Source organism: Paramisgurnus dabryanus, chromosome 7 (genome assembly GCF_030506205.2).
Source record: "Paramisgurnus dabryanus chromosome 7, PD_genome_1.1, whole genome shotgun sequence".
NCBI lineage: Eukaryota > Metazoa > Chordata > Actinopteri > Cypriniformes > Cobitidae > Paramisgurnus > Paramisgurnus dabryanus.
In genome coordinates, this window is record NC_133343.1 from 45,802,687 (window position 1) to 45,830,636 (window position 27,950).

The following is a 27,950-nucleotide window of genomic DNA, read 5'->3' on the forward strand; positions in this document are numbered from 1 at the left end:
AAACAATTGCCAATATAGCTGCAAGCAGCAATCACCGGGGTCAAGCCAAAAAAGGCACAGCAGAAAGAAAAGTTGACTTTGGATGAGCAGTTTAAAGAACCTAGGAAAATCTCTTGATTTCAGACAAAACAATATAACAGTTATCAGCAAAAAAGCTGTGTTCTCATTTAGTGAAATCTCTCCCTCTCTTTTGACGAGCATTGATAACTAGAACACTGAAGTAAAAATGAGTGGTGCTTGCAGTGGCAATACTGAGCTCACAAAATGTTACAGTGGTGTTAATGAGTCAAAAGAGCCCACCCCCATGTCTCTACGATGTTCTGACACAAAGATATAGCTCTTGCAAAAACGGTTGATATAGTATTCTCATTTGTTGCTAGGGAGTGAATTGGCAACCCCCAGTGATTATAGTCAAAGCCATGAGAGAAATAATCCATGATGACTGGTTTTAGATGTGTTGTTGCAGTAGGTTTAGGCAAAAAATGCCATATTCTATCTCAAAACCAGTAGGTGGCACAATGACAAAATTTGTGCATGCAACCTCAGATCATTACTGTGTTACATCTAGCTAGTTTTATGACTATACACTTTAGTTTAGTGAATAAACAGTTGTATGACCGTAGGGTGGCTTGATTTCAAATGTTATGTTCAATTATAAGGCCAACTAGTGGTGCAAGCATCCAATTTTTTTTTTGTGTAGCCTCAGACTGTGGTCTTAAATCAGCGTATCAAATATGGTGAAAAAATATCTTTGCGTTACGAAGTTATAACCATTTATGTGTAAAAAAACACAAAATTTAAAGGTAATTTTTAGTTTTTTGCAATTTTCTGCCATTTCTGATGAAAATTTTAAAATAACGCCAATAGAACTTTTTGTTCAGAAGGTAATGCAATGTTCTTCCTATGGTGTTTTCGAGTCGATCGGAATAATGCTCGCGGAGATATTCGTGTGTGTTTTTTAAGTGCTATTTTGATGCACAGGGCTAACCGTAAGGCGAATCCTAGCATGTTTGGTATCGTTGGACTCGGCAACTATTCAAAACTTGAAGGAAACAAGTCCCATGAAAATATGTTGATCACAGCCAAAGGTATAAGCGTATAAGCCATTCGTCTGGCCAATAGGTGGCGCTGCAACGAAACTGTGCAAGCACATTCAGTTCCTGACTGGCATCTCAAGTACCAAGTGTTGTGCCAATAGGCTTAAGTTTGGCGAAGATACAGCCTAAAATCTGTTTTTTGTGCTCTATGTAAAATTCGTTGATGCGCTATACGACAACTGATTAGTTTATCGAAATTCTTTTAATAACTTTTTGCCTTGAGTGTCTCTAGATGCTGCATACCGATTTTTGTGGCAATCGGGTAAAAACTCTAGGACGAGTTCGCAAAAGTAGGTTTTATGAATAATTCAAAATGGCGGAAAAATTTTCATGACGGAAAATGACGTCATAGGGTCCTATCGAATCGTCTTGAGCCAAGGAATCAGATGAAACAAGAATTTTGTTTCTAGGACTTACGGATCAGAAGTTATAAGCAAAAACCTAAGTGCAACTTTGGACTGTTGGTGGCGCTAGCGGGTTAGAGATAGAGACTCCAAATTTGCTGTGGGGACACATTGGACTGTCCTCTATCAGTGTGCCAAATTTCATAACTTTCCTACGTACGGTTCTATGGGCTGCCATAGACCGCAATGGCGGAAGAAGAAAAATTTACTAACAGAAACAATTGCCACAAGCCGAAAAGGGCACAGAAGGGTGTAAAGTTGAGTTTGGATAAGCAGACCGAAGAACCTAGGTAAACCTAATGATTTCAGATGAAAAAACGCAAAAATAATCAACAAAAATAATCTCTGTTCTTGTCTACTGCAATCGTCGTTCTGTTATTGACAGTCATGGAACATTAGAGCACTGAAGAACATGTGAGTGATATTTGCAGTGGCAAAACATGTGTCACACAAGGGCGTAGGTTTGATTCTGGCATTGGTGGGGACATAAATAAAATGGTCGCATTGCAAAAACTGTTTATCACCGTTTACTTGACATAAACAACAGACAACTCAGTATGCACTTTACTCAGTGACATCTGACTCGCCACCCCCGGTTCCATCCCAAATTTAATGTACTATAATAAACAATTCGTTATGTCCCAGAGCCTAATAAACAGTAGCTGTTTAAGTCTTTGTCAAAAAAAGAAAATCACATAGTAACATATATGAATCCATATTAAATTTATAATATTGAAGAATATGCAATTAATATTTAATTCTTAATTTAATTTTGCCAAAAAATCCCAGTGTTGAAGTAGGTATATATATCATGCTGTTTCCTGAACACAGTTTATTAACGTTTCTGTAGTTTACATTAAATCTTCTTTTCATTAACAGACAGTTAATCAGTGTGAAAAAAATAGTTTGTTTAAAATGCAACATTATGTCTACATCTGTGCAAGTAATGACCACAGTGCAGTAATGAAAGTATTCAGCAATCATGACATGAATTCATGTTTTTACCATGTTGGGGTTATTTTCTTTCATGGATTAGGGACCCTCTAAATAACCTTGCCACCCCATTTATAAAAGGTTGACACAAGTTTGCAACTCCTCAGGGTTAACATGGGATTGTCCTGTATTGGTGAAAACACTGTCCTTGAATCATTATGTGGCACAACTTTTTTTGTGCATGAAATAGTTACAGTGGGTATAATAATACTTTCTTCCTCACTTACCTGTCGCCCGAATAATCACGCACGTCTTGTTGAGTGAACTTTGGCGCGTTGTACAAAGTGAAACCATCCTATCACACGTAGCGAGTAAAGACAAGCCCATCAAAAAGTGATGTGCGTTAGAGAGGCGGGACTCAAGAATGCTAATCCAATCATATTAGCAATGTGCGTTAGAGAGGCGGGACTAAAGAAATGCAAAGCCAATCATATTAGCGATGTGACTTACGGAGGCGGGCATTGCAGAGAACGAAAGCTGTTAACCGTTTGTGTACCACATAGAGCGTTATTTTTACAGAACGGGATTGCAAAAGATTTCTAATCTAATTTAAATGATTTCTGACAAAAATATAATAAGTAAAAAATAGAAAACACAAGAACAAGACGGACATTAGTGGTTATATATGAATACAGATTAAATGTTTGGTCGAAATTATTGCTAGGGACAATTCAGTCTTCTCTGAATATTGGTAGGGACATGTCCCTAGCGTCCCACCCTAAATCTACGCCCATGGTGTCACAACATGTTACAACAAGTTAAATGAGTCAAAATACACCATCCCCATGTGTCTACAATGTTCTGATGCAGAGAAAAAGCTCTTGCAAAAACGGTTGATAAGGTATTCTCATTGGTTGCTAGAGAGTAAATGAACATGCACCAGTGATTATAGTTCAATTCATGAAAGGAATAATCCATGAAGACTCATGGTTTTAGATGTGTTTTTGCAGTAGTTATAGGCAAAAATAGCCATTTTCTATCTCAAAACCACTAGGTGGCGCTATGACAAAACTGTGCATGCAACCTTAGGTCATGACTGTGTTACATCTAGCTAGTTTCATGACTATACACTTTAGTTAAGCAATAAAATAGTTGTATGACCATAGGGCTTGGTTGATATGAAAGATTTTGTTCAATTATAGGGCCACCTAGTGGTGGAGGCATACCATTTTTTTTGTGTGGCCTCAGACTGTGGTCGTACATCTGCGTATCAAATCTGGTGAAAAAATCTCTTTTCGTTGCGAAGTTATAACCATTTATGTGTAAAAAATGCAAAATTTAAAGGTAATTTTTAGTTTTTTGCATTTTTCGGCCATTTCTGATGAAAATTTTAATATAACGCCAATTGAACTTTTTGTTCAGAAGGTAATGCAATATTCTTCCTATGGTGTTTTCGTGTCGATCGGAATAACGCTCGCGGAGTTATTCGCGCGTGTTTTTTAAGTGCTATTTTGATGCACAGGGCTAACCGTAAGGCGAATCCTGGCATGTTTGGTATCGTTGGACTCGGCGACTACTCAGGACTCCAAAAAATCAAGTCCCGTGAAAATACTTTTATCGCAGCCAAAGTTATAGGCGTATAGAACATTCGTCTGACCACTAGGTGGCGCTGCAACGAAACTGTGCATGCACCCTCAGTTCCTGACTGGCATCTCGAGTACCAAGTGTCGTGTCAATAGGCCTAAGTTTGGCGAAGATACAGCCTAAAATCTGTTTTTTTGCGCTCTATGTAAAATTCGTTGACGCGCTATACGAGAACGGATTGGTTTATCGAAATTCTTTTAATAACTTTTTGCCTTGAGTGTCTCTAGATGCTGCATACCGATTTTCGTGGCAATCGGGTAAAAACTCTAGGAGGAGTTCGCAAAAGTAGGTTTTACGAATATTTAAAAATGGCGGAAAAATTTTCATGACGGAAAATAACGTCATAGGGTCTAATCGAATCGTCTTGAACCAAGGAATCAGAGGAAACAAGAATTTCGATTCTAGGACATACGGATCAGAAGTTATAAGCAAAAACGTAAGTGCAACTTTGGACTGTTGGTGGCGCTAGCGGGTTTGAGATAGAGACTCCAAAATTGCTAGGGATATTATTTGGACTGTCCTCTGTCAGTGTGCCAAATTTCATAACTTTCCTATGTACGGTTCTATGGGCTGCCATAGACCGCAATGGAACAGGAAGAAGAATAATATTTAAAAAGAAAAAGAAAAAGAAAAAGAAAAAGAAAAAGAAAACTAACGGATACAATAGGGGTCTTCGCCCATTCTGGGCTTGACCCCTAAATATAGCTGCAAGCAGCAATACCGGGGTCAAGCCGAAAAGGGCACAGAAGGGTGTAAAGTTGAGTTTGGATAAGCAGACTGAAGAACCTAGGTAAACCTAATGATTTCAGATGAAAAAATGCAAAGGTAATCAACAAAAATAATCTATATTCTTGTCTACTGCAACTGTCCTTCGGTTATTGACAATCATGGAACATTAGAGCACTGAAGGACATGTATGTGATGCTTACAGTGGGCAAACATGGGTCACAACATGTTACAACAAGTTAAAAGAGTCAAAAGAGACCATCCCCATGTCTCTGTGATGTTCTGATACAGAGAAAAAGCTCTTGCAAAAACAGTTGATAACGTATTCTCATTGGTTGCTAGAGAGTAAATGGACATCCTCTAGTGATTATAGTCAAAGCCATGAAAGGAATAATCCATGATGACTCATGGTTTTAGATGTGTTGTTGCAGTAGTTTTAGGCAAAAAATGCCATATTCTATCTCAAAACCAGTAGGTGGCGCAATGACAAAATTCGTGCATGCAACCTCAGGTCATAAATGTGTTACATCTAGCTAGTTTTATGACTATACACTTTAGTTTAGTGAAGAAACAGTTGTATGACCATAGGGTGGCTTGATTTCAAAGGTTTTGTTCAATTATAAGGCCAACTAGTGGTGCAACCATACAATTTTTTTTGTGTAGCCTCAGACTGTGGTCGTACATCAGCGTATCAAATATGGTGAAAAAATCTCTTTGCGTTACGAAGTTATAACCATTTATGTGTAAAAACACAAAATTTAAAGGTAATTTTTCGTTTTTTGCAATTTTCGGCCATTTCTGATGAAAATTTTAATATAGTGCCAATAGAGCTTTTTGTTCAGAAGGTAATGCAATATTCTTCCTATGATCTTTTCGAGTCGATCAGAATTACGCTCGCGGAGATATTCGCGCGTGTTTTTTAAGTGCTGTTTTGCTGCGCAGGGCTAACCGTAAGGCGAAATCTGGCATGTTTGGTATCGTTGGACTCGGCGACTATTCAGGACTCCTAAAAATCAAGTCCCGTCAAAATACGTTGATCACAGCCAAAGTTATAGGTGTAAAAAACATCTGTCTGGCCACTAGGTGGCGCTGCGACGAAACTGTGCATGCACACTCAGTTCCTGACTGGCATCAAAAGTACCAAGTGTCATGTCAATAGGCCTAAGTTTGACGAAGATACAGCCTAAAATCTGTTTTTTTGCGCTCTACGAAAATTTTGTTGACGCGCTATATGACAACGGATTGGTTTATCGAAATTCTTTTGATAACTTTTTGCCGTGAGGGTCTCTAGATGCTACATACCGATTTTCGTGAAAATTGGGCAAAAGCTCTAGGACGAGTTCGCAAAAGTAGGTTTTATGAATAATTCAAAATGGCGGAAAAATTTCCATGACGGAAAATTACGTCATAGGGTCCAATCGAATCGTCTTGAGCCAAGGAATCAGAGGAAACAAGAAATTTGTTTCTAGGACTTACGGATCAGAAGTTATAAGCAAAAACGTAAGTGCATCTTTGGACTGTTGGTGGCGCTAGAGGGTTGGAGATAGAGACTCCAAATTTGCTGTGGGGACACATTGGACTGTCCTTTATCAGTGTGCCAAATTTCATAACTTTCCTACGTACGGTTCTATGGGCTGCCATAGACCGCAATGGCGGAAGAAGAAGAATAACTAATAATAATAATAATAATAATAAGAAGAAGAAAACTAACGGATACAATAGGGGTCTTCGCCCCTTCGGGGCTTGACCCCTAAATATAGCTGCAAGCAGCAATACCGGGGTCAAGCCGACAAGGGCACAGAAGGATGTAAAATTGACATTTGATGAGCAGATTAAAGAACCTAGGTAAACCTAATGATAACAGATAAAAAACCGGCAATGTAATCAACCAAAATAATCTATGTTCATGTCTACTGTGATCCTCCATCTGTTATTGACAATCATGGAACATTAGAGCACTGAAGGAGATGTGAGTGGTGTTTGCAGTGGTAAAACGTATGTCACATTATGTTACAACAAGTTTAATGAGTCAAAAGAGACCACCCCCGTGTCTCTACGGTGTTCTGATGCAGAGCTATAGCTCTTGCAAAAACGGTTGATAAGGTATTCTCGTTGGTTGCTAGGGAGTGAATTGGCAACCACCAGTGCTTATAGTCAAAGCCATGAATTGAATAATCCATGATGACTCATGGTTTTATATGTGTTGTTGCAGTAGTTTTAGGCAAAAAATGCCATATTCTATCTCAAAACCAGTAGGTGGCGCAATGACAAAATTGTGCATGCAACATCAGGTCATGATTGTGTTACATCTAGCTAGTTTTATGACTATACACTTTAGCTTAGTGAAGAAACAGTTGTATGACCATAGGGCTGGCTTGATAAGAAAATTTTTTTTCAATTATAGGGCCACCTAGTGGTTCAGGCATACCAATTTTTTTGTGTGGCCTCAGACTCCGCTCATACATCAGCGTATCAAATCTGGTGAAAAAATCTTTTTTCGTGGCGAAGTTATAACCCTTTATGTGTAAAACACACAAAATGTAAAAGGTAATTTTTCGTTTTTTGCAATTTTCGGCCATTTCTGATGAAAATTTTAATATAACGCCAATAGAACTTTTTGTTCAGAAGGTAATGCAATGTTCTTCCTATGGTGTTTTCGAGTCGATCGGAATAACGCTCGCGGAGATATTTGCACATGTTTTTTAAGTGCTGTTTTAACGCGCAGGGTTAACCGTAAGGCCAATTCTGGCATGTTTGGTATCGTTGGACTCTGCAACTATTCAGAACTCCAAAGAAACAAGTCCCGTGAAAATACGTCAATGGGAGCCAAAGTTATAGGCGTGTAAAACATACGTCTGACCACTAGGTGGCGCTGTGACGAAACTCTGCATGCCCTCGTAGTTCCTGACTGGCATCACAAGTACCAAGTTTCGTGTCAATAGGCTTAAGATTGCCGAAGACACAGCCTCAAATCCGTTTTTTGCGCTCTACGTAAAATTTGTTGACGCGGTTTACAAAAACAGATTGACGAATTGAAATGAATTCCATAACTTTTTGCCGTGAGGGTCTGTAGATACTACATACCGATTTTCGTGGAAATTGGGCAAAAGCTTTAGGACGAGTTCGCAAAAGTAGGTTTTACGAATAATTCAATATGGCGGAAAAATTTTCATGACGGAAAATGACGTCATAGGGTCCAATCGAATCGTCTTGAGCCAAGGAATCAGAGGAAGCAAGAATTTTGTTTCTAAGACTTACGGATCAGAAGTTATAAGCAAAAACATAAGTGCATCTTTGGACTGTTGGTGGCGCTAGCGGGTTAGAGATATAGACTCCGAATTTGCTATGGGGACACATTGGACTGTCCTTTATCAGTGTGCCAAATTTCATAACTTTCCTACGTACGGTTCTATGGGCTGCCATAGACCGCAATGGCGGAAGAAGAAACGGAAGAAGAATAACTAATAATAATAATAAGAAAACTAACAAATACAATAGGGGTCTTCGCCCCTTCGGGGCTTGACCCCTAATAAGAAAACTAACAAATACAATAGGGGTCTTCGCCCCTTCGGGGCTTGACCCCTAATAATAATAAGAAAACTAACAAATACAATAGGGGTCTTCGCCCCTTCGGGGCTTGACCCCTAATAATAATAATAATAATAAGAAAACTAACAATCCCAATAGGGGTCTCGCCCATTCTGGGCTTGACCCCTAAATATAGCTGCAAGCAGCGATGGCGGGCCCTCGCACGTTTGTTTACCGCTACACCGTGCCTCCGATAAAACGATGCACGTGGGCATGTGCATCAAGTGGGTATATATCAGTGTACTATTTCATGTTGCTATTGACCCATTTAGGTACAGTAGGTAAAAGAAACCCCATATTTTAGACAAACGGGGGCGCTAGTCAGTCACTAAATAGACACGCTTTTATCTGACGTTTTTGTCAACACTTAACAGCCAACAAATCAGATGTGTGTGCCAAATTTAAACTTAAACTACGCTGTCAAGAGCCTGAAATATGCCTGAAATAAAAGTAAGTTTGACGTGTTGCCATGGGAACAGCGTTCGATGTGTCAAAAATTCCTTTGCAATTTAACGTCTTCAATGTCTCAGCATCATGTTGACAACTTCTGGAGTCAATCGCATGAAAATCCTAGAAGGACTATTTAAAAGAGCATCGCATGGAACTGTAAGGCTTAAATATGCCTTTAAAATGAAAGTAAAGTTTAACAGGTTGCCATGGGAACAGCGTTCGAGATATCAAAAATCCCTTCGCAATTTATCATCTACAATGTCTCGGCATCATGTTGACCACTTCTTGTGTCAATCGCATGAAAATCCTAGAAGGAGTATTTAAAAGAACATCGCATGGAACTGTCAAAAAAATCCAGCTTTGTGACTGACACACTTCCTGGCGCCTGGTGGTGGCGCTATACCCGGCAGTCACAATAGGAACATCGATGCGATCGGAATCTTCAGATGAACAAACACCCCGCATGGCATCACAATAAGATATTTTTTGCCTTAGATATTAGACACTTCCTGTTTCTCTGATTTCGCTATAAATTTGTCGACTCGCCATGGCAGAACCGTTCGAGATATCAAAAATCCCTTCGCAATATAGCAAGTACAATGTCTCGGCATCATGATCACTACGTTTGGTGTCATTTGCATGAATCCCCTAGGAGGAGTATTTAAAAGTTCACCGCATGCATTTTTTAAACAATCCAAAATAGCCGACTTCCTGTTGGGCGGAGCTTAAATGTTAGAGGGCGAAAGTTGTTCGGGTCGATGAGATCTATATGCGTACCAACTCTCATACATGTGCGTACATGTTTGCCCGATCTCTGCAACAATGTTTGTTTTTGCATTACAGGGGGCGCTACAAAGCTCCCTTGCCACGCCCGAGTTCCAGCCTTTGCCGGGTCCTAATGGCCGACGACTCTGACATCTCTGCCAATTTTCAAGAGTTTTTGAGTATGTTAAGGCCCCCAAATTGCCCCGAAACGTAAAAAAAAAAAAAATCAGAGCAAAAACAATAGGGCTTCGCACCTTTCGGTGCAGGCCATTCTGGCCTGCTCCTCGGTGCTCGGGCCCTAATTAAAGCTGCAAGCAGCGATGGAAGGGCCCTCGCACGCATGTGCACCGCTACCCTATGGCATTAGTAAAGCAGTGAACCAGGGGGAAAAGAATTAAAGTGGATAAATATAGGTGGATATTCAAAGGAAAATTGATGTGCCACAACGCCTGTGTGCAGTAGGTGGCGCTATGACTGTACCTGATTATTGTTATATTGACATGTTCCGGCCGGGACCCCTAACAAACGTGTGATGTCTGGGGCAGATCGAACAATGTATGCCTGAATTACAACAGCTTCCTGTTTCATGGCGAAACATCACACTTTGCCAGGCTGCCACGGACACGCCCTTACACGAAAAGTCAAGATCTTCGCTAATTATCATCGCAAAGGGCTTAAGATCAGTGTGACCAGATATGATGATGATTTCATTAAATCTCTAAGAGCAGTAAATCACAGCTGAATCACAAATGCTGAACTTTGTCAGGCCGCCACGGACACACGCTCCAACGAAAAGTCAAAAGCTCCACAATTTAACATCCCAAAGGCCTTTAGATGAGATTGACCAAATATGATGACGATCTGATAAAATCTGTAGGAGGAGTTCGTTAAAGTACGAAGCCTGGAAATGACAAAATTTGCACAGAAATCACAGGGGAAAATCAAAATGGCCGACTTCCTGTGGGGTTTAGAGCTTCGCTCCTAGAGACTTTTTTGTAGGTCTTGGGGTGATAGATGACCCTACCATATTTCGTATCTGTAGGTCTTTCTTAGTGGCAGGGCTGTTCTCTTGAAATTTTGCAGGTGGCGCTATTGAGCCATTTCTACACGCCCACTTATGGCGCCTATGACACATGTAAATTTTTGCCACCTTTGACATGTGTGCAACGTTTCATGACTTTTTGAGCTCGTTTAGGCTGTCAAAAATGCGATTCATTTAACAATATTTTGCGAGGCCGCCACAGACACGCCCTTTAACGAAAAGTCAAGGTCTTCGCTATTTATCATCACACAAGGTCTTGAGATTAGACTGATGAAATATGATGTTGATATAATCAAATCTCCAAGAGCAGTAATTCACAGCATAAAAGATGGTATTTCCTTCTGCCTCTAGGTGGCGCTATGACTGTTACTGAATTATGCCATGTTGATGTGTTCAGGCCGGGACCTTTATCAAACGTGTGAAGTTGGGGGCAGATCGGACCATGTATGTCTGAATTACAACAGCTTTCTGTTTCATGGCGAAACATCACACTTTGGCAGGCCGCCACGGACACACCCTTCAACGAAAAGTCAAGATCTTCTCAATTTATTATCGCAAAGGGCATAAGATCAGTCTGACCAAATATGATGATGATTTTATTAAATCTCTAAGAGCGGTAAATCACAGCGTAAAACAAGGCATTTCCTGCTACCTCTAGGTGGAGCTATGACTAAAGCTGAATATTGGCATTGAAATGTGTTCAGGCCAAGACTCTTATTAAACGTGTGAAGCCTGGGGCAGATTGGACATTGTATGCCTGAGTTAGAGCCACTTCCTGCTTCATGGCGAAAATGCCGAAATTTGTCAGGCCGCCACGGACACACCCTCCAACGAAAAGTCAAGATCTCCGCAATTTAACATCGCAAAGGCCTTAAGATAGGACTTACCAAATATGATGATGATCGGATTAAATCTGTAGGAGGAGTTCGTTAAAGTATGAAGCCTGGAAATTACCAAATTTGCACAAAAATCAAGGCAAAAATCCAAAATGGCCGACTTCCTGTGGGGTTTAGAGCTTCGCTCCAAGAAACTTTTTTGTAGGTCTTGGGGTGATAGATGATCCTACCAAATTTCGGATCTGTACGTTTTTCGTAGTGGGGGGGGCTGTTCTCTTGAAATTTTGCAGGTGGCGCTATAGAGCCATTTCTACACGCCCAGTTCTGGCGCCTATGCCACATGTAAATTTTCGCCACTTCTGACATGTGTGCAAAATTTCATGAGTTTTCGAGCATGTTTCGCCCCTCAAAAATGCGATTCACTTTGGAGAAGAAGAAGAATAAATAATAATTAAAACTGCAAGCAGTGATGGAAGGGCCCTCGCACGCATGTGCACCGCCACTCTATGGCCTTAGTAAAGCAATGAACCAGGGGGATTGAAATTTCAGTGGGTAAATATAGGCGGATATTCAAAGGAACTTTGAAGTGCCACACCTCCTTTTTGCAGCAGGTGGCGCTATGATTGTAATTGATTGTTGTAACATTGATGTGTTGAGGCCAGGACCCTTGTCAAACGTATGATGTCTGTGACCGATCGGACATTGCATGCCTGAGTTACAACAGCTTTCTCATGGCGAAACATCACGCTTTGCGAGGTCGCCACGGACACGCCCTTCAACGAAAAGTCAAGATCTTCGCAATATATCATCGCAAAGGGCTTAAGATCAGTCTCACCTGATATGATAATGATTTGATTAAATCTCTGAGAACAGTGAATCACAGCGTAAAACAAGGCATTTCCTGCTACCTCTAGGTGGCGCTAGGACTGAAGCTGAATATTGGCATTGAAATGTGTTCAGGCCAAGACTCTTATCAAACGTGTGAAGTGTGGGGTAGATTGGACATTGTATGCCTCAGTTATAACAACTTCCGGTTTCATGGCGAAAACGCTGAACTTTGTCAGGCCGCCACGGACACACCTTCCAACGAAAAGTCAAAAGCTCCGCAATTTAACATCGCAAAGGCCTTTAGATGAGATTGACCAAATATGATGACGATCTAACAAAATCTCTAGGAGGAGTTCGTTAAAGTACGAAGCCTGGAAATGACAAAATTTGCACAGAAATCACAGCAAAAATTCAAATTGGCTGACTTCCTGTGAGGTTTAGAGCTTCGCTCCAAGAGACTTTTTTGTAGGTCTTGGGGTGACATATGACACTACCAAATTTCGTATCTGTAGGATTTTCGTAGCGGCGGGGCTGTTCTCTTGAAATTTTGCAGGTGGCGCTATCGAGCCATTTCTGCACGCCCACTTCTGGCGCCTATGCCACATGTAAATTTTTGCCACTTCTGACGTGTGTGCAACGTTTTATGACTTTTTGAGCTTGTTTAGGCTGTCAAAAATGGGATTCATTTAGCGATATTTTGCGAGGCCGCGACGGACACGCCCTTTAACGAAAAGTCAAGGTCGTTGCTATTTATCATCACACAAGGTCTTGAGATTAGACTGATGAAATATGATGTTGATATGGTTAAATCTCTAAGAGCAGTAAGTCACAGCATAAAAGGTGGTATTTCCTGCTGCCTCTAGGTGGCGCTATGACTGATACTGAATTATGCCATGTTGATGTGTTCAGGCCGGGACCCTTATGAAACGTGTGAAGTTGGGGGCAGATCGGACTATGTATGTCTGAATTACAACAGCTTCCTGTTTCATGGTGAAACATCACACTTTGCCAGGCCGCCACGGACACGCCCTTCAACAAAAAGTCAAGATCTTCGCAATTTATCATCGCAAAGGGCTTAACATCAGTCAGACCGAATATGATGATGATTTGATTAAATCTCTAAGAGCAGTAAATCACAGCGTAAAACATGGTATTTCCTCCTACCTCTAGGTGGCGCTATGAGTGAAGTTGAATATTGGCATTGAAATGTGTTCAGGCCAAGACTCTTATCAAACATGTGAAGCGTGGGGCAGATTGGACATTGTATGCCTTAGTTAGAGCCACTTCCTGTTTCATGGCGAAAATGCAGAAATTTGTCAGGCCGCCACGGACACACCCTCCAACGAAAAGTCAAGATCTCCGCAATTTAACATCGCAAAGGCCTTTACAAGAGATTGACCAAATATGACGATGATCGGATTAAATCTGTAGTAGGAGTTCGTTAAAGTATGAAGCCTGGAAATGACCAAATTTGCACAAAAATCAAGGCAAAAAATCAAAATGGCGGACTTCCTGTTGGGTTTAGAGCTTTGCTCCGAGAGACTTTTTTGTAGGTCTTGGGGTGATAGATGATCCTACCAAATTTCGTATCTGTACGTTTTTCGTAGCGGGGGGGCTGTTCTCTTGAAATTTTGCAGGTGGCGCTATCGAGACATTTTTACACGCCCACTTCTGGCGCCTATACCACATGTAAATTTTCGCCACTTCTGACATGTGTGCAAAATTTCATGAGTTTTCGAGCATGTTTCGCCCCTCAAAAATGCGATTCACTTTGGAGAAGAAGAAGAATAAATAATAATAATAATAATAAACGGAGCAAAAACAATAGGGTCCTCACACCCTGGTGTGCTCGGGCCCTAATAAAACTGCAAGCAGTGATGGAAGGGCCCTCGCACGCATGTGCACCGCCACTCTATGGCCTTAGTAAAGCAATGAACCAGGGGGATTGAAATTTCAGTGGGTAAATATAGGCGGATATTCAAAGGAACTTTGAAGTGCCACACCTCCTTTGTGCAGCAGGTGGCGCTATGATTGTGATTGATTGTTGTAACATTGATGTGTTGAGGCCAGGACCCTTGTCAAACGTATGATGTCTGTGACAGGTCGGACATTGCATGCCTGAGTTACAACAGCTTTCTCATGGCGAAACATCACTTTTTGCGAGGCCGCCACGGACACGCCCTTCAACGAAAAGTCAAGATCTTCGCAATTTATCATCGCAAAGGGCTTAAGATCAGTCTCACCTGATATGATAATGATTTGATTAAATCTCTGAGAACAGTGAATCACAGCGTAAAACAAGGCATTTCCTGCTACCTCTAGGTGGCGCTAGGACTGAAGCTGAATATTGGCATTAAAATGTGTTCAGGCCAAGACTCTTATCAAACATGTCAAGTGTGGGGCAGATTGGACATTGTATGCCTTAGTTATAACAACTTCCTGTTTCATGGTGAAAAGCTGAACTTTGTCAGGCCGCCACGGACACACCTTCCAACGAAAAGTCAAAAGCTCTGCAATTTAACATCGCAAAGGCCTTTAGATGAGATTGACCAAATATGATGACGATCTGACAAAATCTCTAGGAGGAGTTCGTTAAAGTACGAAGCCTGGAAATGACAAAATTTGCACAGAAATCACAGCAAAAATTAAAAATGGCTGACTTCCTGTGAGGTTTAGAGCTTTGCTCCAAGAGACTTTTTTGTAGGTCTTGGGGTGATATATGACCCTACCAAATTTCGTATCTGTATGTTTTTTGTAGTGGGGGGGCTGTTCTCTTGAAATTTTGCAGGTGGCGCTATCGAGCCATTTTTAGACGGCCACTTCTGACGCCTATACTACATGTAAATTTTCGCCACTTCGGACGCGTGTGCAAATTTTCATGAGTTTTCGAGTATGTTTAGCCCCTCAAAAATGCGATCCATTTCGGAGAAGAAGAATAAGAATAATAATAATAATAATAAACGGAGCAAAAACAATAGGGTCCTCACACCCTGGTGTGCTCGGGCCCTAATTAAAACTGCAAGCAGTGATGGAAGGGCCCTCGCACGCATGTGCACCGCCACTCTATGGCCTTAGTAAAGCAATGAACCAGGGGGATTGAAATTTCAGTGGGTAAATATAAGCGGATATTCAAAGGAACTTTGAAGTGCCACACCTCCTTTGTGCAGCAGGTGGCGCTATGATTGTATTTGATTGTTGTAACATTGATGTGTTGAGGCCAGGACCCTTGTCAAACGTATGATGTCTGTGACAGATCGGACATTGCATGCCTGAGTTACAACAGCTTTCTCATGGAGAAACATCACTCTTTGCGAGGCCGCCACGGACACGCCCTTCAACGAAATGTCAAGATATTCGCAATTTATCATCGCAAAGGGCTTAAGATCAGTCTCACCTGATATGATAATGATTTGATTAAATCTCTGAGAACAGTGAATCACAGCGTAAAACAAGGCATTTACTGCTACCTCTAGGTGGCGCTAGGACTGAAGCTGAATATTGGCATTGAAATGTGTTCAGGCCAAGACTCTTATCAAACATGTGAAGTATGGGGCAGATTGGACATTGTATGCCTTAGTTATTACAACTTCCTGTTTCATGGCGAAAATGCTGAACTTTGTCAGGCCGCCGCGGACACACCCTCCAACGAAAAGTCAAAAGCTCGGCAATTTAACATCGCAAAGGCCTTTGGATGAGATTGACCAAATATGATGACGATCTGATAAAATCTCTAGGAGGAGTTTGTTAAAGTACGAAGGCTGAAAATGACAAAATTTGCACAGAAATCACAGCAAAAAATCAAAATGGCCGACTTCCTGTGAGGTTTAGAGCTTCGCTCCAAGATACTTTTTTGTAGGTCTTGGGGTGATAGATGACCCTACCAAATTTCGTATCTGTAGGTTTTTCTTAGTGGCAGGGCTGTTCTCTTGAAATTTTGCAGGTGGCGCTATTGAGCCATTTCTACACGCCCACTTATGGCGCCTATGCCACATGTAAATTTTTGCCACCTTTGACATGTGTGCAACGTTTCATGACTTTTTGAGCTCGTTTAGGATGTCAAAAATGCGATTCATTTAACAATATTTTGCGAGGCCGCCACAGACACGCCCTTTAACGAAAAGTCAAGGTCTTCGCTATTTATCATCACACAAGGTCTTGAGATTAGACTGATGAAATATGATGTTGATATAATCAAATCTCCAAGAGCAGTAATTCACAGCATAAAAGATGGTATTTCCTTCTGCCTCTAGGTGGCGCTATGACTGTTACTGAATTATGCCATGTTGATGTGTTCAGGCCGGGACCTTTATCAAAGGTGTGAAGTTGGGGGCAGATCGGACCATGTATGTCTGAATTACAACAGCTTTCTGTTTCATGGCGAAACATCACACTTTGCCAGGCTGCCACGGACACGCCCTTCCACGAAAAGTCAAGATCTTCGCTAATTATCATCACAAAGGGCTTAAGATCAGTCTGACCAGATATGATGATGATTTTATTAAATCTCTAAGAGCAGTAAATCACAGCGTAAAACAAGGCATTTCCTGCTACCTGTAGGTGGCGCTAGGACTGAAGCTGAATATTGGCATTGAAATGTGTTCAGGCCAAGACTCTTATCAAACATGTGAAGTGTGGGGCAGATTGGACATTGTATGCCTTAGTTATAACAACTTCCTGTTTCATGGCGAAAATGCTGAATTTTGTCAGGCCGCCACGGACACACCCTCCGACGAAAAGTCAAAAGCTCCACAATTTAACATTGCAAAGGCCTTTAGATGAGATTGACCAAATATGATGAAGATCTGATAAAATCTGTAGGAGGAGTTCGTTAAAGTACGAAGCCTGGAAATGACAGAATTTGCACAGAAATCACAGCAAAAATTCAAAATGGCCGACTTCCTGTGGGGTTTAGAGCTTAGCTTCAAGAGACTTTTTTGTAAGTTTTGGGGTGATAGATGATCCTACCAAATTTCGTATCTGTATGTTTTTCGTAGTGGGGGGGCTGTCCTCTTGAAATTTTGCAGGTGGCGCTATCGAGCCATTTTTAAACGTCCACTTCTGACGCCTATACTACATGTACATTTTCGCCACTTCTGACGCGTGTACAAATTTTCATGAGTTTTCGAGTATGTTTAGCCCCTCAAAAATGCGATCCATTTCGGAGAAGAAGAATAAGAATAAGAATAATAATAAACGGAGCAAAAACAATAGGGTCCTCACACCCTGGTGTGCTCGGGCCCTAATAAACGGAGCAAAAACAATAGGGTCCTCACACCCTGGTGTGCTCGGGCCCTAATAATATACGGAGCAAAAACAATAGGGTCCTCACACCCCGGTGTGCTTGGGCCCTAATAATAATAATAAGAATAATTAAAATTGCAAGCAGTGATGGAAGGGCCCTCGCACGCATGTGCACCGCCACTCTATGGCCTTAGTAAAGCAATGAACCAGGGGGATTGAAATTTCAGTGGGTAAATATAGGCAGACATTCAAAGGAACTTTGAAGTGCCACACCTCCTTTGTGCAGCAGGTGGCGCTATGATTGTATTTGATTGTTGTAACATTGATGTGTTGAGGCCAGGACCCTTGTCAAACGTATGATGTCTGTGACAGATCGGACATTGCATGCCTGAGTCACAACAGCTTTCTAATGGCGAAACATCACTCTTTGCGAGGCCGCCACGGACACGCCCTGCAATGAAAAGTCAAAAGATCCGCAATTTAGCATCGCAAAGGCCTTTAGATGATACTGACCAAATACGATGATGATCGGATTAAATCTCTAGGAGGAGTTCGATAAAGTACGACGCTTGGAAATGTCAAAAAATGACAGAGAAAATTCAAAATGGCCGACTTCCTGTGGGGTTTAGAGCTTAGCTCCAAGAGACTTTTTTGTAGGTCTTGGAGTAATAGATGATCCTACCAAACTTCGTATCTGTAAGTTTTTCGTAGTGGGGGGGCTGTTCTCTTGAAATTTTGCAGGTGGCGCTATCGAGCCATTTTTACACGCCCACTTCTGACGCCTATACTACATGTAAATTTTCGCCACTTCTGACCGTGTGCAAATTTTCATGAGTTTTCGGGTATGTTTAGGCCCTCAAAAATGCGATCCATTTCGGAGAAGAAGAAGAAGAAGAAGAAGAAGAATAATAATTAAAACTGCAAGCAGTGATGGAAGGGCCCTCGCACGCATGTGCACCGCCACTCTATGGCCTTAGTAAAGCAATGAACCAGGGGGATTGAAATTTCAGTGGGTAAATATAGGCGGATATTCAAAGGAACTTTGAAGTGCCACACCTCCTTTGTGCAGCAGGTGGCGCTATGATTGTAATTGATTGTTGTAACATTGATGTGTTGAGGCCAGGACCCTTGTCAAACGTATGATGTCTGTGACAGGTCGGACATTGCATGCCTGAGTTACAACAGCTTTCTCATGGCGAAACATCACTCTTTGCGAGGCCGCCACGGACACGCCCTTCAACGAAAAGTCAAGATCTTCGCAATTTATCATCGCAAAGGGCTTAAGATCAGTCTCACCTGATATGATAATGATTTGATTAAATCTCTGAGAACAGTGAATCACAGCGTAAAACAAGGCATTTCCTGCTACCTCTAGGTGGCGCTAGGACTGAAGCTGAATATTGGCATTGAAATGTGTTCAGGCCAAGACTCTTATCAAACATGTGAAGTGTGGGGCAGATTGGACATTGTATGCCTTAGTTATAACAACTTCCGGTTTCATGGCGAAATGCTGAAATTTGTCAGGCCGCCACGGACACACCTTCCAACGAAAAGTCAAAAGCTCCGCAATTTAACATCGCAAAGGCCTTTAGATGAGATTGACCAAATATGATGACGATCTGATAAAATCTCTAGGAGGAGTTCGTTAAAGTACGAAGCCTGGAAATGACAAAATTTGCACAGAAATCACAGCAAAAATTCAAAATGGCCGACTTCCTGTGGGGTTTAGAGCTTCGCTCCAAGAGACTTTTTTGTAGGTCTTTGGGTGATAGATGATCCTACCAAATTTAGTTTCTGTAGGATTTTCGTAGCGGCGGGGCTGTTCTCTTGAAATTTTGCAGGTGGCGCTATCGAGCCATTTCTGCACGCCCACTTCTGGCGCCTATGCCACATGTAAATTTTTGCCACTTCTGACGTGTGTGCAACGTTTTATGACTTTTTGAGCTTGTTTAGCCTGTCAAAATGCGATTCAATTAGCGATACTTTGCCAGGCCGCCACGGACACGCCCTTTAATGAAAAGTCAAGGTCGTTGCTTTTTATCATCACACAAGGTCTGGAGATTACACTGGTGAAATATGATGTTGATATGGTTAAATACCTAGGAGCAGTAAGTCAAAGCGTCAAACATGGTATTTCCTGCTGCCTCTAGGTGGCGCTATGAGTGTTACTGAATTATGCCATGTTGATGTGTTCAGGCCTGGACCCTTATCAAACGTGTGAAGTCTGGGGCAGATCGGACAATGTATGCCTGAATTACATCAGCTTCCTGTTTCATGGCGAAACATTACACTTTGCCAGGCCGCCACGGACACGCCCTCCAATGAAAAGTCAAAAGCTCCGCAATTTAGCATCGCAAAGGCCTTTAGATGATACTGACCAAATATGATGATGATCGGATTAAATCTCTAGGAGGAGTTCGTTAAAGTACGACGCTTGGAAATGTCAAAAAATGACAGAGAAAATTCAAAATGGCTGACTTCCTGTGGGGTTTAGAGCTTAGCTCAAAGAGACTTTTTTGTAGGTCTTGGAGTAATAGATGATCCTACCAAATTTCGTATCTGTAAGTTTTTCGTAGTGGGGGGGCTGTTCTCTTGAAATTTTGCAGGTGGCGCTATCGAGCCATTTTTACACGCCCACTTCTGATGCCTATACTACATGTAAATTTTCGCCACTTCTGACGCGTGTGCAAATTTTCATGAGTTTTCGGGTATGTTTAGGCCCTCAAAAATGCGATCCATTTCGGAGAAGAAGAAGAAGAAGAAGAAGAAGAAGAAGAATTAAAACTGCAAGCAGTGATGGAAGGGCCCTCGCACGCATGTGCACCGCCACTCTATGGCCTTAGTAAAGCAATGAACCAGGGGGATTGAAATTTCAGTGGGTAAATATAGGCGGATATTCAAAGGAACTTTGAAGTGCCACACCTCCTTTGTGCAGCAGGTGGCGCTATGATTGTATTTGATTGTTGTAACATTGATGTGTTGAGGCCAGGACCCTTGTCAAACGTATGATGTCTGTGACAGGTCGGACATTGCATGCCTGAGTTACAACAGCTTTCTCATGGAGAAACATCACTCTTTGCGAGGCCGCCACGGACACGCCCTTCAACGAAAAGTCAAGATCTTCGCAATTTATCATCGCAAAGGGCTTAAGATCAGTCTCACCTGATATGATAATGATTTGATTAAATCTCTGAGAACAGTGAATCACAGCGTAAAACAAGGCATTTCCTGCTACCTCTAGGTGGCGCTAGGACTGAAGCTGAATATTGGCATTAAAATGTGTTCAGGCCAAGACTCTTATCAAACATGTGAAGTGTGGGGCAGATTGGACATTGTATGCCTTAGTTATAACAACTTCCTGTTTCATGGCGAAAACGCTGAACTTTGTCAGGCCGCCACGGACACACCTTCCAACGAAAAGTCAAAAGCTCCGCAATTTAACATCGCAAAGGCCTTTAGATGAGATTGACCAAATATGATGACGATCTGACAAAATCTCTAGGAGGAGTTCGTTAAAGTACGAAGCCTGGAAATGACAAAATTTGCACAGAAATCACAGCAAAAATTCAAAATGGCTGACTTCCTGTGGGGTTTAGAGCTTCGCTCCAAGAGACTTTTTTGTAGGTCTTGGGGTGATATATGACCCTACCAAATTTCGTATCTGTAGGATTTTCGTAGCGGCGGGGCTGTTCTCTTGAAATTTTGCAGGTGGCGCTATCGAGCCATTTCTGCACGCCCACTTCTGGCGCCTATGCCACATGTACATTTTTGCCACTTCTGACGTGTGTGCAACGTTTTATGACTTTTTGAGCTTGTTTAGCCTGTCAAAATGCGATTCAGATAGCGATACTTTGCCAGGCCGCCACGGACACGCCCTTTAATGAAAAGTCAAGGTCGTTGCTTTTTATCATCACACAAGGTCTTGAGATTACACTGGTGAAATATGATGTTGATATGGTTAAATACCTAAGAGCAGTAAGTCACAGCGTCAAACATGGTATTTCCTGCTGCCTCTAGGTGGCGCTATGAGTGTTACTGAATTATGCCATATTGATGTGTTCAGGCCTGGACCCTTATCAAACGTGTGAAGTCAGGGGCAGATCGGACAATGTATGCCTGAATTACATCAGCTTCCTGTTTCATGGCGAAACATTACACTTTGCCAGGCCGCCACGGACACGCCCTCCAATGAAAAGTCAAAAGCTCCGCAATTTAGCATCGCAAAGGCCTTTAGATGATACTGACCAAATATGATGATGATCGGATTAAATCTCTAGGAGGAGTTCGTTAAAGGACGACGCTTGGAAATGTCAAAAAATGACAGAGAAAATTCAAAATGGCTGACTTCCTGTGGGGTTTAGAGCTTAGCTCCAAGAGACTTTTTTGTAGGTCTTGGAGTAATAGATGATCCTACCAAATTTCGTATCTGTAAGTTTTTCGTAGTGGGGGGGCTGTTCTCTTGAAATTTTGCAGGTGGCGCTATCGAGCCATTTTTACACGCCCACTTCTGACGCCTATACTACATGTAAATTTTCGCCACTTCTGACGCGTGTGCAAATTTTCATGAGTTTTCGGGTATGTTTAGGCCCTCAAAAATGCGATCCATTTCGGAGAAGAAGAAGAAGAAGAAGAAGAAGAAGAAGAAGAAGAATAATAAACGGAGCAAAAACAATAGGGTCCTCACACCCTGGTGTGCTCGGGCCCTAATAATAAACGGAGCAAAAACAATAGGGTCCTCACACCCCGGTGTGCTCGGGCCCTAATTAAAACTGCAAGCAGTGATGGAAGGGCCCTCGCACGCATGTGCACCGCCACTCTATGGCCTTAGTAAAGCAATGAACCAGGGGGATTGAAATTTCAGTGGGTAGATATAGGCGGATATTCAAAGGAACTTTGAAGTGCCACACCTCCTTTGTGCAGCAGATGGCGCTATGATTGTGATTGATTGTTGTAACATTGATGTGTTGAGGCCAGGACCCTTGTCAAACGTATGATGTCTGTGACAGGTCGGACATTGCATGCCTGAGTTACAACAGCTTTCTAATGGCGAAACATCACTTTTTGCGAGGCCGCCACGGACACGCCCTTCAACGAAAAGTCAAGATCTTCGCAATTTATCATCGCAAAGGGCTTAAGATCAGTCTCACCTGATATGATAATGATTTGATAAAATCTCTGAGAACAGTGAATCACAGCGTAAAACAAGGCATTTCCTGCTACCTCTAGGTGGCGCTAGGACTGAAGCTGAATATTGGCATTAAAATGTGTTCAGGCCAAGACTCTTATCAAACGTGTTAAGTGTGGGGCAGATTGGACATTGTATGCCTTAGTTATAACAACTTCCTGTTTCATGGCGAAAACGCTGAACTTTGTCAGGTCGCCACGGACACACCTTCCAACGAAAAGTCAAAAGCTCCGCAATTTAACATCGCAAAGGCCTTTAGATGAGATTGACCAAATATGATGACGATCTGACAAAATCTCTAGGAGGAGTTCGTTAAAGTACGAAGCCTGGAAATGACAAAATTTGCACAGAAATCACAGCAAAAATTAAAAATGGCTGACTTCCTGTGAGGTTTAGATCTTCGCTCCAAGAGACTTTTTTGTAGGTCTTGGGGTGATATATGACCCTACCAAATTTCGTATCTGTATGTTTTTCGTAGTGGGGGGGCTGTTCTCTTGAAATTTTGCAGGTGGCGCTATCGAGCCATTTTTAGACGCCCACTTCTGACGCCTATACTACATGTAAATTTTCGCCACTTCGGACGCGTGTGCAAATTTTCATGAGTTTTCGAGTATGTTTAGCCCCTCAAAAATGCGATCCATTTCGGAGAAGAAGAATAAGAATAATAATAATAATAATAAACAGAGCAAAAACAATAGGGTCCTCACACCCTGGTGTGCTCGGGCCCTAATTAAAACTGCAAGCAGTGATGGAAGGGCCCTCGCACCCATGTGCACCGCCACTCTATGGCCTTAGTAAAGCAATGAACCAGGGGGATTGAAATTTCAGTGGGTAAATATAGGCGGATATTCAAAGGAACTTTGAAGTGCCACACCTCCTTTGTGCAGCAGGTGGCGCTATGATTGTAATTGATTGTTGTAACATTGATGTGTTGAGGCCAGGACCCTTGTCAAGCGTATGATGTCTGTGACAGGTCGGACATTGCATGCCTGAGTTACAACAGCTTTCTCATGGCGAAACATCACTCTTTGCGAGGCCGCCACGGACACGCCCTTCAACGAAAAGTCAAGATCTTCGCAATTTATCATCGCAAAGGGCTTAAGATCAGTCTCACCTGATATGATAATGATTTGATTAAATCTCTGAGAACAGTGAATCACAGCGTAAAACAAGGCATTTCCTGCTACCTCTAGGTGGCGCTAGGACTGAAGCTGAATATTGGCATTGAAATGTGTTCAGGCCAAGACTCTTATCAAACATGTGAAGTGTGGGGCAGATTGGACATTGTATGCCTTAGTTATAACAACTTCCTTTTTCATGGCGAAATGCTGAACTTTGTCAGGCCGCCACGGACACGCGCTCCAACGAAAAGTCAAAAGCTCCGCAATTTAACATCGCAAAGGCCTTTAGATGAGATTGACCAAATATGATGACGATCTGATAAAATCTCTAGGAGGAGTTCGTTAAAGTACGAAGCCTGGAAATGACAAAATTCGCACAGAAATCACAGCAAAAATTCAAAATGGCCGACTTCCTGTGGGGTTTAGAGCTTAGCTTCAAGAGACTTTTTTGTAAGTTTTGGGGTGATAGATGATCCTACCAAATTTCGTATCTGTATGTTTTTCGTAGTGGGGGGGCTGTTCTCTTGAAATTTTGCAGGTGGCGCTATCGAGCCATTTCTGCACGCCCACTTCTGATGCCTATACTACATGTAAATTTTCGCCACTTCTGACGCGTGTGCAAATTTTCATGAGTTTTCGAGTATGTTTAGCCCCTCAAAAATGCAATCCATTTCGGAGAAGAAGAATAAGAATAATAATAATTAAAACTGCAAGCAGTGATGGAAGGGCCCTCGCACGCATGTGCACCGCCACTCTATGGCCTTAGTAAAGCAATGAACCAGGGGGATTGAAATTTCAGTGGGTAAATATAGGCGGATATTCAAAGGAACTTTGAAGTCCCACACCTCCTTTGTGCAGCAGGTGGCGCTATGATTGTATTTGATTGTTGTAACATTGATGTGTTGAGGCCAGGACCCTTGTCAAACATATGATGTCTGTGACAGGTCGGACATTGCATGCCTGAGTTACAACAGCTTTCTCATGGAGAAACATCACTCTTTGCGAGGCCGCCACGGACACGCCCTTCAACGAAAAGTCAAGATCTTCGCAATTTATCATCGCAAAGGGCTTAAGATCAGTCTCACCTGATATGATAATGATTTGATTAATTCTCTGAGAACAGTGAATCACAGCGTAAAACAAGGCATTTCCTGCTACCTCTAGGTGGCGCTAGGACTGAAGCTGAATATTGGCATTGAAATGTGTTCAGGCCAAGACTCTTATCAAACATGTGAAGTGTGGGGCAGATTGGACATTGTATGCCTTAGTTATAACAACTTCCTGTTTCATGGCGAAAACGCTGAAATTTCTCAGGCCGCCACGGACACACCTTCCAACGAAAAGTCAAAAGCTCCGCAATTTAACATCGCAAAGGCCTTTAGATGAGATTGACCAAATATGATGACGATCTGACAAAATCTCTATGAGGAGTTCGTTAAAGTACGAAGCCTGGAAATGACAAAATTTGCACAGAAATCACAGCAAAAATTCAAAATGGCTGACTTCCTGTGAGGTTTAGAGCTTCACTCCAAGAGACTTTTTTGTAGGTCTTGGGGTGATATATGACCCTACCAAATTTCGTTTCTGTAGGATTTTCGTAGCGGCGGGGCTGTTCTCTTGAAATTTTGCAGGTGGCGCTATCGAGCCATTTCTGCACGCCCACTTCTGCCGCCTATGCCACATGTAAACTTTGCCACTTCTGACGTGTGTGCAACGTTTTATGACTTTTTGAGGTTGTTTAGCCTGTCAAAATGTGATTCAATTAGCGATACTTTGCCAGGCCGCCACGGACACGCCCTTTAATGAAAAGTCAAGGTCGTTGCTTTTTATCATCACACAAGGTCTTGAGATTACACTGGTGAAATATGATGTTGATATGGTTAAATACCTAGGAGCAGTAAGTCACAGCGTCAAACATGGTATTTCCTGCTGCCTCTAGGTGGCGCTATGAGTGTTACTGAATTATGCCATGTTGATGTGTTCAAACCTGGACCCTTATCAAACGTGTGAAGTCAGGGGCAGATCGGACAATGTATGCCTGAATTACATCAGCTTCCTGTTTCATGGCGAATCATTACACTTTGCCAGGCCGCCACGGACACGCCCTCCAATGAAAAGTCAAAAGCTCCGCAATTTAGCATCGCAAAGGCCTTTAGATGATATTGACCAAATATGATGATGATCGGATTAAATCTCTAGGAGGAGTTCGTTAAAGTATGATGCTTGGAAATGTCAAAAAATGACAGAGAAAATTCAAAATGGCTGACTTCCTGTGGGGTTTAGAGCTTAGCTCCAAGAGACTTTTTTGTAGGTCTTGGAGTAATAGATGATCCTACCAAATTTCGTATCTGTAAGTTTTTCGTAGTGGGGGGGCTGTTCTCTTGAAATTTTGCAGGTGGCGCTATCGAGCCATTTTTACACGCCCACTTCTGACGCCTATACCACATGTAAATTTTCGCCACTTCTGACGCGTGTGCAAATTTTCATGAGTTTTCGGGTATGTTTAGGCCCTCAAAAATGCGATCCATTTCGGAGAAGAAGAAGAAGAAGAAGAAGAAGAAGAATAATTAAAACTGCAAGCAGTGATGGAAGGGCCCTCGCACGCATGTGCACCGCCACTCTATGGCCTTAGTAAAGCAATGAACCAGGGGGATTGAAATTTCAGTGGGTAAATATAGGCGGATATTCAAAGGAACTTTGAAGTGCCACACCTCCTTTGTGCAGCAGGTGGCGCTATGATTGTATTTGATTGTTGTAACATTGATGTGTTGAGGCCAGGACCCTTGTCAAACGTATGATGTCTGTGACAGGTTGGACATTGCATGCCTGAGTTACAACAGCTTTCTCATGGCGAAACATCACTCTGCGAGGCCGCCACGGACACGCCCTTCAACGAAAAGTCAAGATCTTCGCAATTTATCATCGCAAAGGGCTTAAGATCAGTCTCACCTGATATGATAATGATTTGATTAAATCTCTGAGAACAGTGAATCACAGCGTAAAACAAGGCATTTCCTGCTACCTCTAGGTGGCGCTAGGACTGAAGCTGAATATTGGCATTAAAATGTGTTCAGGCCAAGACTCTTATCAAACATGTGAAGTGTGGGGCAGATTGGACATTGTATGCCTTAGTTATAACAACTTCCTGTTTCATGGCGAAAACGCTGAACTTTGTCAGGCCGCCACGGACACACCTTCCAACGAAAAGTCAAAAGCTCCGCAATTTAACATCGCAAAGGCCTTTAGATGAGATTGACCAAATATGATGACGATCTGACAAAATCTCTAGGAGGAGTTCGTTAAAGTACGAAGCCTGGAAATTACAAAATTTGCACAGAAATCACAGCAAAAATTCAAAATGGCCGACTTCCTGTGGGGTTTAGAGCTTCGCTCCAAGAGACTTTTTTGTAGGTCTTGGGGTGATATATGACCCTACCAAATTTCGTATCTGTAGGATTTTCATAGCGGCGGGGCTGTTCTCTTGAAATTTTGCAGGTGGCGCTATCGAGCCATTTCTGCACGCCCACTTCTGGCGCCTATGCCACATGTAAATTTTTGCCACTTCTGACGTGTGTGCAACGTTTTATGACTTTTTGAGCTTGTTTAGCCTGTCAAAATGCGATTCAGATAGCGATACTTTGCCAGGCCGCCACGGAAACGCCCTTTAATGAAAAGTCAAGGTCGTTGCTTTTTATCATCACACAAGGTCTTGAGATTACACTGGTGAAATATGATGTTGATATGGTTAAATACCTAAGAGCAGTAAGTCACAGCGTCAAACATGGTATTTCCTGCTGCCTCTAGGTGGCGCTATGAGTGTTACTGAATTATGCCATGTTGATGTGTTCAGGCCTGGACCCTTATCAAACGTGTGAAGTCAGGGGCAGATCGGACAATGTATGCCTGAATTACATCAGCTTCCTGTTTCATGGCGAAACATTACACTTTGCCAGGCCGCCACGGACACGCCCTCCAATGAAAAGTCAAAAGCTCCGCAACTTAGCATCGCAAAGGCCTTTAGATGATACTGACCAAATATGATGATGATCGGATTAAATCTCTAGGAGGAGTTCGTTAAAGTACGACGCTT